Source organism: Misgurnus anguillicaudatus, chromosome 17, assembly GCF_027580225.2.
Source record: "Misgurnus anguillicaudatus chromosome 17, ASM2758022v2, whole genome shotgun sequence".
NCBI classification, from domain to species: Eukaryota; Metazoa; Chordata; class Actinopteri; order Cypriniformes; family Cobitidae; genus Misgurnus; species Misgurnus anguillicaudatus.
This window is the reverse complement of record NC_073353.2, coordinates 22,119,947-22,130,593: the sequence shown is the minus strand read 5'-3', so window position 1 is coordinate 22,130,593 and position 10,647 is coordinate 22,119,947. Positions and strand designations below refer to the sequence as shown.

At 35.3% G+C, this 10,647-nt stretch overlaps 1 protein-coding gene across 2 annotated transcripts in view; it reads left to right on the top strand.

Moving 5' to 3' along the window:
• Positions 1–6,440: 6,440 nt before the first annotated feature.
• Positions 6,441–10,647, top strand: part of arhgap15 (Rho GTPase activating protein 15) — a 51,424-nt gene continuing 47,217 nt past the window's right edge. The window contains exons 1-3 of one of the 2 annotated variants that reach the window (XM_055215695.2): positions 6,441–6,781; positions 6,919–7,009; positions 8,190–8,371. The gene's annotated coding sequence lies outside the window, so the exon portion shown is untranslated. The remainder of the gene's footprint in view (positions 6,782–6,918; positions 7,010–8,189; positions 8,372–10,647) is intronic. The other variant, XM_055215693.2, reaches the window with a different exon arrangement.

The window sequence follows — 10,647 nt, the reverse complement described above, 5'->3', positions numbered from 1 at the left end:
AACAATCAGGCATGCGAGAGACAACTCTTCTCAGTTCACACAGCTACCACCTGTGCCACTGTTTTGTGTGTGTGTGTGTGTTATGGACCTTATAGCTCTCCACTGAGTTATTATGGGTGCAAGGGCTCTGTGTTTGCCCACATGCATGATAGTGTGTCAGCAACCAATGCATGAAATTTATTCAAAAGTCGTTCATTGGAGATGTGCAGTATTGTCTTGTCAGACTGTTTGTATCAAACGGATAGATAAGAATGACGAGCATGTCTGGAGACAAGCACGGAGACAAAGTAGATCAATGGACAGTCAAGACCCTCAAATATAGATGAGATGATAATCAAAGGGAAATATTTAACACAATCAATAATCAATAAGCCCAGAGTTAATGTATCTGTGTGTGCGGATGTACACCATGCTGAAGAGAAAAGGCCTTCACTGACCTGACTGGATTTGATCTTTGAGGAAAGATATAGATTGCATGCGGTCTGGCTCCTCACTTATTATTATGGACTATTGATTTTTTAATATCATAACATGACTTCAAAAGCCAAAGATTTGTATCTGGAATGAACTGCACTTTGTGTTTGTATCTGATGCGTAAGCATTCGAATGTACGATGCCTGATATACTGGTTTTCAGATATTTGTCTTCAAACCTTTCTCTTGTGTGAAAGTGTCCTCAAGGTGTTATCCCAGTAACTCTTAACATTTTCTTTTACACCCCTAACACACCCTGTTCTGCTTGTAAATTACTCTCTTAAACGCACATGTTATTCTACAGAGCAAGAAAATGCTTATAAAATGCTCTTTATTTGTATAAGCAATCTTTACACGCAAGGCATTTATTTGAACTTTGTGTAATAAAACATTGTGTAGGTTTTAGTGAGACACAAATCTACTGGACAACTGTCCACTGCCCCAGGAGGTTTATGGGATGCAGGTGCTAAAATGAGATTTACCACCTTCAAACCCACACACACACATACAAGCACACACATGCGTACACACACACTTTGCAAATTATTATGACAAAATGTGAATCGTATTAAACATACTGAATCAGCAACATTATATAAAAAGTTTCAGATATAATCATATTTTTTTCTTTATGTTTACATGGAATATCTTAATTTGCCCTTTATTAACCCATGTTTTTTTTTTTTTTGCCCCACCTGACAGTATTGACCTAATAATTATAGAATAATGCAGAAAGTAGTAATGTATATGTTGGTTCATCTGCCCATTAAACAAACTTGACTGACCATCGTTTCCCATATATACTTTTTCCCATACATTATTTCCTGGATGTTTGAGGAAAGTGGAGCTGTTTCTGGTCCGCTCAGAGGGGCGTCTGCTTGAAACTCTCTCATCTTTGCTTCGCCCGTGTCCCTCCAACACATAAATGATATAAATGAAAGGTTTTGATCTTTTGTCTACCGCAAGGAAAGTTTATCCTTTGCTTCCTAAAAGGAAAATTCAGCCCAAAGTGACCTATGCATTTACTTGGTCAAACGTAATGTTAAATGAATAATTGAAATTATTATAACAACGTATGTTAATAATGCAGTTATGCGCGGTACATGGTATACATTTCATTCATATAAGTAATTAGTTTCATTTAATTATATGTGACAGTTTATGCAAGAATGCAAAAATAGATTACAAAGAAATGTATACTGCTTATTTTTAATGAATGAGGTGCAATGGGCCTGTAATGCAGATCTGACTTCTGAGTAAAAAGTCAGTTAGTTTGTGTAAGGCCTTACTTTTACCAGGTTAACCCTAATTAATTAAGACATTTAGATTGCTTGCATTGTCCATTGGTTTTGTCTGTGATGTACTTCCTTTCTATTAGCTGTCCAGCTATTCAGTCCGCACTTTAACTCTATGCTTTAGGTCAGATGCTGGTTGAAAAGCTCTTTTAAGTAGAAAATAATATCTTTCTACCTCATGTCATGTCAATCGGACGATTATTAGAGAATGGCTTTGTTTGCTCGCTCTTGAAAAGAGAATAAAAGGGCTAAAGGGGGGAGAGACTCTTTCCTTAGAAGATGATGTCAAAGGTCAAAGCTGTCGGGGGGTCGGAGGCAGAAGTTTGCTTCTGTGACAAGATGAGCTGCATTGAAGAGATTTGACCTCCTGTGCCCTCACTGCCACACTGGATGTCTATTAGAGAGAGCGTGGACTTTAATATAGTCCAACCTTAGCACGTTTTTTTGTGTATGTGTGTAATATTTTATAATTTAAATAGAGAGAGAGAGAGAGAGAGAGAGAGAGAGAGAGAGAGAGAGAGAGAGAGAGAGAAAGAGAGAGAGAAAGAAAGAGAGAAAGACAGACTCAACAGGATGATTGAAAGAATACAAATGAATGTGACAGGCAGGATATTAACACAAAGACACATATGCTGTCTGATATGTACATATAAAATTCAGTCGTACACACACACACACACACACACACACACACACACACACACACACGTTCAAAAGCACACATAGCTAATATAAGTACATTTTCTCCATCTGTCTTTGTTTTTAAGAGGATAGTCAGGTAGGGTCATGTCAGCAGTGCAGTGATGGACTGTGCTGCCCTCTAGTGGAAACCAGCAGTACAGTGACATTTAGTGTGTACAACAGTATACGTATGCATTTAAAGGTGCACTTTGTAACTTTTAGGAGGATCTCTTTACAGAAATGCAATATAATAAACATAACTATATTGTTTTACATATTAAACTGTTATGTTTTTATTACCTTAGAATGCGCCATTTTTATCAACATACACCTCAGGTACCCTTACACAAGTTGCCATTTTGCGTCGCCATGTTTCAACAGTAGCCCTAAATGGACAAACTGCTCTACAAAGCGTGTTTCGTCACTATGATGTCTTAGACGATGACATGTTTGTCCCTGTGGCCCTTACAGTAATTTCTATATGCATTTAGAAAGGAAGGGGTGAGCTGTGGACTAAGCCAATGGTTAGATGGCGCTAAAATCTAAACAACCAATAGAGGTCCTTAACAAATTTTCAAGGAAGCTTCAAGATGACTTTAAAGGGGACATTTCACAAGACTTTTTTTAGATGTAAAATAAATCTTTGGTGTCTCTGGTGAAGTTTTAGCTCAAAATACCACACAGATAATTTATTATAGCATGTTAAAATTGCCACTTTGTAGGTGTGAGCAAAATGTGCCATTTTAGGTGTGTCCTTTAAAATGCAAATGAGCTGATCGCTGCACTAAATGGCAGTGCCGTGGTTGGATAGTACAGATTAATGGGCGGTATTATCCCCTTCTGACATCACAAGTGGAGCGAAATTTCAGCTTGGTTTACCAAAACTTAGTTACTGAGTTATTCTTTTTTTACATTTTGTCAGTTGATAGAAGCACTGGGAACCCAATTATAGCACTTAACTGAAGAAAAAGTCAGATTTTCATGAAATTACCCCTTTATCAAAACATGAGAAAACAAGCACTGAAACAAGTTAATACAACAAAAAATTAAGATTTTTAGTGTTTGTTTATTTGTAAAACAAATATTCATCTTTTTAGTTATGCCAGGCTCTAGAATATACTGTATTATTGGGTAGAAATTGCCTTTAAATATTGTTGTGCACAATGGAGAGGCTTTAAAGGTGCAGTATGTACATTTTAGCGGCATCTAGTGGTGAGGTTGCGAATTGCAACCAACGGCTTAAGGCCGGGGTGTACCTTTTTTCCGTGTTTGCGGGACCCTCTGTGTATGTAGATAAAAACGTCTCATTCTAAGGTAATAAACACATAACAGTTCATTATAAAAGGTCTTTATACACCCCTGATAATATAGTTTTATATATTATTTTGCATTTATGTTAAAAGATCCTTCTAAAAATTACACACTGCACCTTTAAAGTCAAAACATTGAGATCAACAAAAATGTGATGCCACGGACTTAAGGTTATAAATTATGTTTATTTATAACTTATCTTAACATAGTGTGATGTAAAGTACACTCACTACCTGTGTGCAAAAACACTATAAATTGCTTTATCTTATTACATCTCTGTAGAATTCTCAATTCTGATCAATCACACCATCCAGCGATCTAATACTCTGCCTGGGGATAAAGTGATATAGGAATGCACATCTGCACTACTTAAATGCTTTATATTATAAACTAGAATATCGAACAGTCAGCGGGTTGTGTTACAAAACAAACCTATTCAGAATTTAAGCCCGGACGGTCATTATTACTACTTTATTATTATTAATATTACTATTTTATTTTCAATCTCTTACTTAGCAAACTGCATGGATGAATGGACTGATAGATGTGTGTCATAGTTTTAACATTTATTTAGGGATATATGGGATTACAAGGTGTATTCACATAGAAAGGAATTTAAATTCAATTTATTAGACTGTGAAACACACAAATACTTAAGGTATAATCTCAATATAAGAGAATTACCATTGTGTTATTGCGATTCTTACAATTACCATACATGAGAATACTGCCATTAATAATGTCGTCATATCTCTGAGGTATTGCTTGATGTCTTTTCACTTATTTTTTCCCCAGAGGTACACACAGGTGATATAATGTACTTGTCTAACATTGCTTTGGTTTATTTACACGTAGTGTATTTTTCTGTCACTGCAAAGAGATTCAAAAATAATATTATTCATAAAAAACATATATTTGAATATATAAGCCTGTGTGTGCATGGATGTGTGTATTTTGTAAACTGAAGTTTCTCACGCCAGACTTCATAGTCATGTCTCTACTCACAAGGGCTCCATTTCCTGCTATTGAAATAACAGCCCTCTTCATTTCTACTGGCTTATCTGCCCTAAAACACAACACAACACAACACAACACACACACACACACATATTGCTTGAGTGAAATATGGATTAGCACAAACATACATTGACCAATCCATCATAGATTGATCCATCAGTGTGCTTACATCACTCACATACCAACATGTTTTACCGCAGACACCAGACAAAACTGTTTAATTATTCTACAAACGCCTGATACACAAACAGTATGTTAGTGATCTTTATAAGGACTTGCTTACTATAGTCTTCAACTAGTTTTCAGGTTTATCATGTTGGGATTTTTATATAGAAAACCCTCACACATACCCAACACCACAACCTGAAGCTCAATCTTAACCACTATGCGATATATCACAATTTCCATGTTTTCCATTTATTTTTCATTCTTGCCTTTTCTATCCCTCTATCCCCCAACCCCCTACTTTTAATTTTCAGTCTGATCAAAGAGCCCCAGTTCTGTCAATGTGAGTTTCTGTTCGGGATTACCACACCTTAGGTTCAGAGTTTAATCTGGACTCAGACATGGGAACCGGGAATGCTGGCCATATGTCCCGGAGGAGGCACGGAAAGAGGTCGCACCGCACCACTGGGACAAGGCCTTGGACCTAAAAGCCTTTCAAAAACATTTACAGTGAAATGGTGCATGGCCAAGGGTTTCTCTTAAGCTTCTCTCTCTTTATATTTGCTCACCTTTTCTCAGAAGTTATTTGTTTATGGAGAGGCTTAGATACTCTTCACCTGCTCTCAGCGTTAAAAAGAAATAAGAAACCCTGTACTGTGCTTCACTTCCTCGCTCTCATTAAGCCGTTCACTCGATCCAAGATGAAGTGATAGAGCAAACACACATCACACAACAGTGCAGGTTGAGTGTGACGGGCCAGCTATTCACCCTGTGTGTTTCATAAACACTGGATTAACCCCACTCACACACAGCACCTATCTTACAGAGTGATGCCCCAGCAGCCCTAATACAATCTGACATTGTTTGTGAACTCCACCACATTCTTGCTCCCTCCTCCTCACAGAAACATTAGCTCATGTCTACGCTTTCATTGTTTGAAGAGGAAAAGTTTGCCATCAGTGAATCTTAATGGGAATTTGAGGAAAAGAAATAAGAAAAGAAATACAATTTAAAAATCACTACTATGATTGCTCATATATGCTACTTATAGTCTGATATCCATGATATAGATGATATAGGCTAATTTAGATCCATGGGTTGAAAAACCCAGCATTTTAGGTTGAAACAGCATATTTTAGTTAAAGTTAACTATCATCGGTTTTTGCATATACCACCACGTGTTAATTACCATATTTTTATTTTATTTAAAAAAAAAAACTGTTTCAAGTGGCAAAGTCATTACTAGGTGGCATTCTAGGAGGGAATGTCTTAACTTTCATAGGGATAGGCCAACTTCCGATTGGAGTTTGCCTCCTAATGTATCTTTTTATCGTTTTTTTTTTTTTTTGTAATTACAGTAGAATAATAACCAACCATTTGAAAATTGCCAATTTATTATATATATATATATATATATATAATTGTATTACACTCAAAATTGATTTGTGCAAAAATATATGCCACGCCCACTTAATGGTTGTCATCAGTTGCAGGAGGTATGTGATGCTGTTGCTGTCGTCTGGATTTTTTAAGATAAACATATAAAATTAACATCTTGTCCCTTATTCGTTTACAGAAAGTCTTCCCTAATGTCGATAAATATTATTTTTTTGCGTACTAGCAAAGTCTAGGGTCTCTTATGTGACCATTTGAAACACGTCTGGCGTGATAGGTACTTCGTGTGGCCTTTTTTTACCTCAGTGCCCGTCATTTGTTTGTTTAGCTCACAACTGCTCAAAACTTAACGTTAACTCACAATGAAGCAACTAAAATAATGAAGGATTCTAATAGGAGGTAGTCCGGCGTGCAGCTGCAATGTTTTATACATTACTAACTAAGGTAAGCGATTATTAAGTTGATGCATTGCTGCTAAATGTGAGCGTTTGTCTCCATCTAGTGGTTGCATTGCAGTCCTGTGCTTGAGGGCTATAGATATGATGCACTGTTAATCAAATGTTGGGTTTATTCATTTATAGATCATCTATCGGTGTTAACAGGCGAACAAATATGAAGGAGGATATCATGGGGGAAAGGTTAAAATCGAGAACGGCAACACGTTTTGAAATGGTATGTTGTTTTTTCCTGTAAACTGAGAGGCTCCATCTAGTGGGCTAATTGTGAACTGCATTTAAAATTGACTATAAATCCTAGTCCTACTAACTAGTGTGTGGTGGATATATATTCAACCCTACCCCATAGTTTGTATCCATTAAAATTTCCAAGAGACATAAATATAAGGATGTATATTTATTATAAAAATAAAGATTTTTTTACTTGTCATCTAGTTTTTAAATTTAATAATTATAAAGCTGTTGTGCTGACAATATCAATTAAACAAAAAGCTGTAATGCTGAAACTAAAATGTTATACTGTATACAATGGGAAATGATAAAAAATATACTTATTTATGGGGTGGTTTCCTGGACAGGTATTATCTTAAACCAGGACTAGGCCTTAGTTTTAATAGGAAATATAACAAACATTCCTTACTAAAAACATTACTTGTGTGCATTTTGAGGGAAAATAAAGGGCACTTGTGTATTTTAAGATATGTCAGTGCAAGTTGTTTTCAGTTTGGACAGCTCTCACATTTATTTTAGTCTAGGACTAGTCTAATCCCTGGCCGGGAAACCGCCCCAAAGTGTTTTAGATTGTCATATTATTTCTTTATATGATTATATATTTGATATTATTATTATTATATCATGATTACAGCATGCTTATACCACAAAGTCTCATGTAAGACAAAGGAGGAGGCGTTATGTTTTAAACCACTTTGCTTAAATTTTGTTTTCGGTAAGGGTTAGGGTGCACCCAACAATATTAAAATGTTGTTCTTAAACACCTGGAAGTGAAAAATGTGTCGCTAATTTTATGCCATTAAAAAAGATAAGTAATTCTGTGTAGAGAACAAAAACGTAACCATTTTAAAACTTTGTATTTAAATATTTATTTTAAAAGAAACAAGAGAAATGCTTCCAGATGCTAATACATCAGGAAATAGTACTTTACAATATTTTGAATAATGTCTCTTAATGACCTATAAATCATTAATTAACTTCAACATTTATACCCAAAATACACAGTGGTTTATTAACACAAATTAAGGCCTAATTTAACCAATCTTCTCCCAAATGGCCATACATCTCATCAAAGCTGTTGAGAAGTCTCAGGTTGGTGCTGATCTTATTTCATCTGCTCTTGTATGCTCTGGCAGCAGCCATTTTAACTGAAACTGTTGTTACAGGCCTCAGGAAGTGAAGAGTGTGTGACAGCAGAAGCCTCATGTATGTGCACTAATACTTGCACATCTTGAAAGACGTAGAGTCTCCCATGTGACCTGTACACTTCCTTCAAACGACACTTTCTCTCTCTGTGTCTGCGGATACAGGTTTTAATCAGTATTTTTTGGATCCCAACAAGAACCAGGTAAGTTGATCTTTTTGATAGATTTGTGAGGCAGCAGATCGGTTTTGCCTGGGTATTGACAGAATGGATTAGGAAATTAACGGAAACAGACATGATGCGACTGTAGAAATGTATGTGGGTGGGAGATGATTATTAGTGGTGGACTTTGTTGTTTACAGTATAGTTTCTTTGGACAAGTTTATAAGCTGTACTGTACGAATCAAAGTTAAGAGTTAAGATCTGAAAAGAGACATGTAATTTGACATTCATGTATAACTAAAGCTAATAATTTATTTATTCATTTACATTTATGCATTTGGCTGACACTTTTATACAAAGTGACTTACAGTGCATTAAAGGTATGCCATTTTTATTAGTATGTACGTTCCCTGGCTTCGAACGCATGATCTCTTGCATCGCTATACTGTAAAAAGTGAAAAGTTGGTTGGTTTAACTTAAAAAAGCGACTTCAATTGGTTACACCTTAAAAATGTAACTTTATTCAACTTAAAATGTTCACCTAAAGTGAAATTTTAAGATGAAAAAAAAAAAACTTTTTTAGGAGTTACCAATTGAAGTAATTTTTAAAGTGATACAACTTTTAACTTTTTACAGTTGTAATACAATGCACTACCACTAAGCTATACAGGAAAACAAATTTCCTTTATATACAGCAAAGCAAAGATTAATTTGTTTGTATGTAATCAAACCATACAAGAATTGCACCCCTTTATATAACTATTGTTCAGTTTCTGAAATGTTTTCATGATTTGATTTATATGTTAACTATACATCTGAATAAAAAAGGGGTGCAAGCTATGGCAAAATTTAACATACCATATTTAACTGATAGCATTTGTTTTCATTGTACCCCTTCTTTAAATGTTCGCTTTCGTTCACTTGCAGTCTCTCATGGAGGAGGTTGCAAACTTTTGCCCCTTTTTTAAACCACTAATACAGAGGCAACTTATCGTGCATAACTGAAAGTGCCATTGTGTTTCCGCTGCACTTTTATTTGAAGATTTATTTGTTTCCTGTCATGTTGCCATGTCAACAGCATATTTCATGGTTTAACAGCCACAGAGACTTTTGATCTTAATTTTCACATACAGAAAGGCTTCACAATAGCATTTGTTTGCCTATATGGACAATAGTGCATGATTTATTTCTGTAAGCCAGTGGTTCTCAAACCGGGGAATGTGAGATGGTGCCGGGGGGTTTTAAGACCTTTTTTAAAATGCATTAATTTATCATAAATTCTGTGTAATTAAACATCAGAAAAATAAGGCCAACAACACTACGTTGTATCATTTAATATGTTTTTGAGATTTTATGTCATGAATGTTTTGGGGGGCGCAACGAGATGCACCCTACACAAAGCAGTGTGGACGCTTTGAGAACCACTGTTGTAAGTAAAGCAAAACTAGATAAAAGTATGACTGTACAAAAACCCTGTAGACTTCCCTGTAGACGGTCTAAACCGACTGAAACTAGATTTCAATTTTTAGATTTAGGTTTAATGTCAAACAAAGGAGAAATGCCTTTAATTAAATCAGGCTGACCAAAATATAAACATTTAAAATTTCAGTTCAAGTCTGTATATGGTATAAAATGAAGTTGAGGAATGCAGATTTGTGTGAAAACCTTACGCTGTTGGGTTGTGTATGACAGGTTAGTTCCTCTGCTGTGTATTTGATGGTGCAATCAGACTGATGTTGAAATCTTTACTAGAAACGTTCTGCTTAAAAGCTGCTACACATGCGTGACACAATAGAGATTGACATGTAAACAATAAGGTTTAGTGTGCATATATACTGAGATAGTTAATGAAAGCTAAGACTTTAAATAGTGATTGCATTTTAAAAGATGAATTTAAGTTAGGAACTGAAAAGGTCATATTGATATGAATGGAATTAACCTCTTGTGAGCCAAACAGTGAAAGTAACAGTCCAGACATTGTTTTTGGTCCAGACAGAGGGTTTGGATGCTTTAAACACCTACAGAAACTGTTGTAATCTTGTAATGGTTATTAGGTAAAAAGTACACACAAAAACAACCCACGTAAAAAAATACTGTTTTATACTATAGTAATGTTTTTTTTAACCTAACCATAGTAAATATGAAAGAAAAACACAATATTTACTAATAATACTATAGAATACTATAGTAAACATTAACAAAGCATAGTAACAAAGCATATACAGTATTTGGTAACACTTTATTTTACGGTGTCTTGTAAAATAAACATGTTACACATGCTACATGTAATTATTATAGTACTAACAGTTAATTATGCA